At 36.8% G+C, this 6,127-nt stretch overlaps 1 long non-coding RNA gene across 5 annotated transcripts; it reads left to right on the forward strand.

Moving 5' to 3' along the window:
- The first annotated feature begins 1,042 nt into the window (after positions 1-1,042).
- LOC143853106 (uncharacterized) lies at positions 1,043-5,555 on the forward strand. 5 transcript variants are annotated; one of them, XR_013237021.1, is made up of 4 exons: positions 1,043-1,399; positions 2,234-2,309; positions 4,335-4,465; positions 5,021-5,555. It is a non-coding gene; the product is annotated as an uncharacterized LOC143853106 (long non-coding RNA). The 5 variants fall into 5 exon arrangements; XR_013237022.1 differs by lacking the exon at positions 1,043-1,399 and adding an exon at positions 1,959-2,067 and having other exon boundaries at positions 4,097-4,465; XR_013237019.1 differs by lacking the exon at positions 1,043-1,399 and adding an exon at positions 1,964-2,067.
- The last annotated feature ends 572 nt before the right edge of the window (positions 5,556-6,127 follow it).

Here is a 6,127-nt window from a genome sequence, read left to right on the forward strand (position 1 = left end):
ACGGTAAAGGGCAAATCCCATGAGCAATCAAATATCTCTGGAAAGATATTCAACCACTCCTTTGCATTTTGTCTCCCACTTGCAATCACCAATTCAGAGTGGGAAACTCAGTTGCAGATGCCCTTGCAAACTTCGGCTGCTCATCAAGATCCAATTTGTTCTATCGCTCTTGGGCCTCCATGCCTCGCCTGGCAAGAGAGGCAGCAAGATGTGATGCACTTGGCCTTTCCAACATCAGAAGCAAGATCAACTAAGGGCACCCTCCCTTATAACCATTGAATGTTGTCTTTTTCCTATGGCTTTTGCTTGCTATTTTGACGAGTTACAGGCTTCCCCTCCTCTTTACTCTCTTTCTAGGGCTTCGACTTCCTGTATTGATGGCTAGGAGGTTTCCCCTCCTCTTGTATGGTCCCAACTTTTATATATATACTTGCCGATCCACCCTGGGGTCGTTATCTTTCCGGGTTTTAAGGGAAAAAAAAAAAAAAATCATGCCTGTGACACCAACACAAAATGCAGTCATGATTCATTTCAAATTGTACGGTCCATTGGAGTGTTCTCCTAAAAGTCCTACCTACATTCTACACCGTTGAATTTTAAAAAGAAACTAAATGTGAAAGGGGAGAGTCAAAGGAAACTTATTTACTATTTATGGCAAAACAAAACACAGACACTTTAAAGGGAATTCATATATCTGCCCCTTTTTTTAACTTGGGACAGCCAGCTCCATTCCATCTATGAGTACAGAGGGGCTGATGTCTTTACGTGGGAAATATTCAACTGGACTGATTGCCATGTACACTGGATACACTCGAGGTGGTTGTCACATGTAAAGAAACGGGTGAATTTATGATTTTCCTATTTTAAATTATAAAAATTGGAGGGTATTTTCATTAAATAGTATAATGATGCTAGATAGGGGCGCCCTTTGCCCCTAATTTTGCAAGGGCGCCTTTGAGTCTAGCATTCCCTCTAAAATCTAATATAGGATGGCGTGAGACGGTCCTGGTCTTTTTGAGATCCTCAAATACTAAAATTAGCTACGCGTGCGCGATCTTTTAAAGTCCCGGACACCATTTTTCATTTCTTACCATAGATGTGGCCTTTCCTCATCTGTCTATGTGGGGCTGAGTTCGTTCCCTCCATTCGTAGTCTTAATCTGAACCATGGAAACAACAACGTGGTAGGTATTGTTAGCTTGTATTGCAAGGAAGGTTTGTCTTCTTAAGTAGGCTCTTTTTCTCCTGGATGAGTTTCATTTTGTTTTTACCATCGAGTAAAGATGCATTGGCTCAAGTTCTCTGGGGTCTCGAATTTTCGGCACGTTACTGTCCCTTACCTGAGAAGGACTGCTTCGAAGTCTTGGACTGCTGTTCAAGAAACTTTCAATCCAACCAAGGTACTCTTTTTTCAATTCCTCACCTTTCTTTTCCTTAGTAAGTTAATTGATGGGTTTTGCTTCTCTTGTTCTTTTGATTCATTGTCTTTTTTTCTTTTTGTGATTTAGTTGGTTGGTTTAGGTCTTTGGTTAGTCGATATGTTTTGGCGTTTTGCCAAGTCTTGCTCTTTTGATTTATTGGCTTTTGCATGATAGAAGTAACAGCCACCTCTGATGATGAATCAAATGAATAAGACAAAATCTGCTGAAAAGTGAGCCTGTGTGGCTGCTCTTACATGCAACAGCCAGACGCAAAATGCCTTTATGCCATGGTTCCTAGCAAATCCCTAATATATACATGAGAATTGCTAGCCACTTTCGGGGAAAGCCATTTTGCGCCCGGCTTTTGCATTTGATGACAGCCGCACATGTTGAATTTTTGGCTGATTTTGTCTTATTTAATTTATCCGACATGGCTCTCATCACATGCAAAAGCCGGGCGAGAAATGGCTTTCTGTGAAAGTAGCTTGCAAATCCACTTGACCACTTTGCCCACTTCCTCTGAAACTCCTACCCAAGCCACTCTAGGTAACCCTTATCTCTAAGGCTCTTATCCATATCAAACAACTAGGGAGAAAATTCCTCAAAATATTAACTAATTTATTCTACCCTAAGTGGGACCCATCTAGGCATGTAACAGTGATCCAGATTGTTTTTTGTTGCTTTAGTTTTGGATTTGTAATTCTTTGTTATTTTTGGAATTTATGTATCATTTTAATTGATGGTTATGTGGGTGTCTTTCAACTTCTAATTGTTTTTTTGTTGTTTGTTTGTAATTTCCTATTGATGTTTAAGAATGCTGTTGAGAAACATAGGGTGGCAGTTCTTACAATCTCAACCTCTCTAGCATCTCTTGTGACAGCATGGGCAGGTGAGTTGCATTTGGACTGCCTTCAGTATTGGTTTAGTTTCATTCGCGGTTATATTTTGTAAGGATTTCTATTAGTTGTAATGTAAACATTTACATGTCAAGAAGCAACTTGAAATATGATTATTAGATTTAAACGCAACCAAGTTGGGAATTGTCTTTGTTAATTTAGCTATAAAACTTCTTAGCATGTCTCCGTGGAGAAGATTTTTGCTAGCCAAGACCGTCAAACAGTGACCATTTGATTGGATACTTGACTACAATTAAGAGTAAAAGAGAAGTAAAAGATAATACATTTTTTGCTTTTAACATTGTGATCGAACTCATGGTTGGAGGACTCCTAACCTAGCTTGGAGCATATTTTCCAGGTTTCTTTAATCGGTGTCCTGGAAAAAATTGTATTTGGAGATTCATTTGACTTCTGTTCTCAAGGGAATTGGTTTTACGCCTGGTACAACCAGATACGTTCACTAGATGGGGATTTTGTTTGCTTTTGGTAAAATGATGCTGGTGTTATTTCAATGTATCTTAATTCAACTGTAGTCTGTTTGTCTCATTTAAAGTAATACTGAGATAGTTAGATCATTGATAAGTCTATTAGGATGATATGCATCTTTCAAAATTAAAGGGAAAAGAGACTGAGAAATCAAATGGCCATAGAAAGATAACCATCTTTATTTTTCTGCATTATTTTGTTATTTCTTTTTCACTATCTCTTTGTCTTTTTATGCTATTAACATTATGTGGTTAAGATGACAGCTACAAATCACTTTCTAATGATAAAAATAACATTGAGAAAAAGTATGAGTCAATTGAGGAAGTTGAGAAGAAGCTAGAGTCACTTGAGCAAGCTGTGAGTGTTTTTTTCATGATATGTTCTTCAGACCAAATTTTCAGATGCCACTTAATTTCCTTATGTTTTACTAATAGTAGGAAAATACTACACTTATGAACTCACAGTGATTGAACTTGCAGAAATGATTTAGTTGCATACATGTGTAATGTATTGAACACATGTTCTTATTTTTCCTAGATAATAATTACCTATTAAAATCCAATGTAGATACATTCAATGTTAGTACAAGAGAAAAAGCCAAGGCAAGTGCTTCCATGACAATTTTCTTTTTACTTTAAAGTTTAAACTAAATGGATGAAAAGGAAAATTGTTAAAAATTAAAAAAGAACTAGAATCTCTTCGTACTTCAGCTATGCTAAATCATAATGTTTATGTTCGGATTACAAATTCAATTACAAAGAAGGGAATGATTTTACAAGAATCAACTTTGAGTGTTCTCACTCAAAAGAACAAAGCAGTCAAGTAAGAGTGGTGGAACAATGCAGAAGGATGCAACAATGTAAAATAACCATCCTGTTTGTATTTAATATGATAACGTGTGAATTCTATCTTGTGATGACTCGGATAATTTCGTTCGTTCATACAGAATAATTCATCCAATTTGTAATCCAAACACACAGACTTGCTAAAAGGATTACTGTGGTCATCTTGATGTATGAGGTTAACTCTCCCATTAGTTTATCATTTTGACATTCTATTCATTACTGTGGTCTCATGTTTGTGTATTTCCATATGCCGAACAGTTTGCTGATTCTTTGACAAGATAAATTTGTCTTGTCCACCCTTCCTATTGATTCAATCAATAGGGCCTACACACACACACACACACACACACACACACACACACACACATATAGGCAGGTCTTATCAATTGATCCAACTCTTCTTGTTCCTTTATATTCATATATTTGACCGGGTGAAGTGAAGTCTATAGTATAAAGGAAAAGAAGGCATTGGATGGTCTGTAAGGGTCCAATTTTAAACTAGAGACCCCAAGGTACTGATATTTCCCTTATTTTTTTTATATGAACCTAGTATCACAATATTTCTCGATTCTCGTTGGTGTTATCATGGCCCTCATCTCTTTACACTTTTGACTGGTTTATGCTGTACTATACTAACCTTGTCTGTTGTCTTTATTGAACTTTTATGAATTGATTCTTGTTTTGCAGCAATTGAAAAGCAATGATGAGCGAGCAGAGATTATAAGGGTTGCTAATGCAGAGCTTATAAAGATAGCTAATTCTGGATTTCTTGGCCCTGCAGCTTGTCTTGCCATTGCTGGATCCTCGTTACTTATTGGGTTTGTTCATAAGCATTAATTAATCTTAGCTTGAATTAGAAAGTAGAACTTAATATTTTACATAGACAATCTCCATTATAATTAAGATGCATTTTCGCTGCCTTGCTGCTTACTTCTTTAAGGCCGTGTTTGGCAACCATGAATTTTTTTTTTTCAGGGAATATTAGTTTGCCTACAGGTGAGAAAAGGGTAGAAAGAGTGGGAGAGGGAAAGAATTGAGAGCTCATGGTGAGGAGATGGTGTTAAGTGGCTGAAAAATAGGAAAAATAAAACTCTATTTTTACTAGAGTTTCTTTTCCTTGTTTTTCAGCTCTTTCAATTTATTCCTCTTCCACCGTCCTTGCTCTCTCCCAGCACTGGATAAACTAATATTCCATGGAAAAAATTTCCATGGCTGCCAACCATGGCTCTAAATGAAAAGAGTCCTAGGCTTGTTTCCATCAAAGGTGCTTTTAATTTCCTGTTTCAGTATGTTTTATCAGTAACCAGTGTATGTCTCTGCTGAGAGAAAAGCAGAGTAAACTTGTACTTAACATGGTCATTGTTGGATTTCAGATACGGACTGGGTTTGCGACGTGGAAAATGTCCTACAAATCTGACATTCCGGAGAGTACAGCTGAAATATCTGGGGCGAATAAAGCCTCGGAGGTGTCTTGTCCTAATAAGAAGATCGCCTGCAATATCCTTAGCTACCGAAAATACCAATAAAATTGGTAAGCTACATGTTGGAAATGTGTATGAAGTATCATCAAAAGTAAAGTTCTAATACCGAAAGTATCAAACATATAAAACATAAATCAACTGAAATAAATCAAACAATAATCCCATACTTTATATGGACAATGCTTTGTTAAATTGGAGTGTTTGAAATTCTTGCGTAGATATTACTGTTGAATTTTGAATAATAAAGAGTCAGAATGACTGATCTGTTAAGGGACAGGTCAAAACCTGTTGTCCTTGAATGCAATATTACCCCCCACATGGAGGACTCAATAGTGCAAATGGTATGCTTACAGTTACCTCAACCTATGCCTTGGCTTTGGGGAGTTTGCACTTTGGAACCCAATGACTTCTGATTTCTTAGTTTTATATACTGAAATAAGGCTACTGATATTGGCACTACAATGTTTTAATAATTGCACTGAGTCAGCTTATCTTTTCTTTTTCAATTGATTTCTGAGGGCTTTTTGGGAACTGTAATAACTTTTGACAGCTGTTTAATAATTAAATACTGAGTTAGTGCAATTATATGCACTCTAAAATAATAGTTATTCACTAGGGCATTTTGCAGTTGGGTTGACTTTTCCAGGGGACAACAGCCATCTCAGATTAATTAAATGAATAAGACAAAATATGTAAAAGTGAGCCTGTGTGGCTGTTGTCTTCTGCAAAAGAGAGCAGCAAAATGGCTTTCCGTGAAATTGCCAAGCAAATCCCTTATAAAACTATCCAATTGTATTAGGTTTAGTGTATGGGCTGTACTGGATAATGTTGCGTATAACACACTGGAAGCAAATAATGTAGCACTCTGTATACAGTGGAAATAGTGAATACAATGTTCTGTATACACTAAAAGTGGATAATATAGTGTTCTGATACAGAATAGAAACAAAAAATACAGCGTCGTCTATACAGTGAAAACGAAGAAGATAGTGTACTGTG

This window comes from Tasmannia lanceolata, unplaced genomic scaffold (genome assembly GCF_043159265.1).
Source record: "Tasmannia lanceolata isolate RefF3 unplaced genomic scaffold, GAP_Taslan_0.1 ptg000019l, whole genome shotgun sequence".
Classification (NCBI taxonomy): domain Eukaryota; kingdom Viridiplantae; phylum Streptophyta; class Magnoliopsida; order Canellales; family Winteraceae; genus Tasmannia; species Tasmannia lanceolata.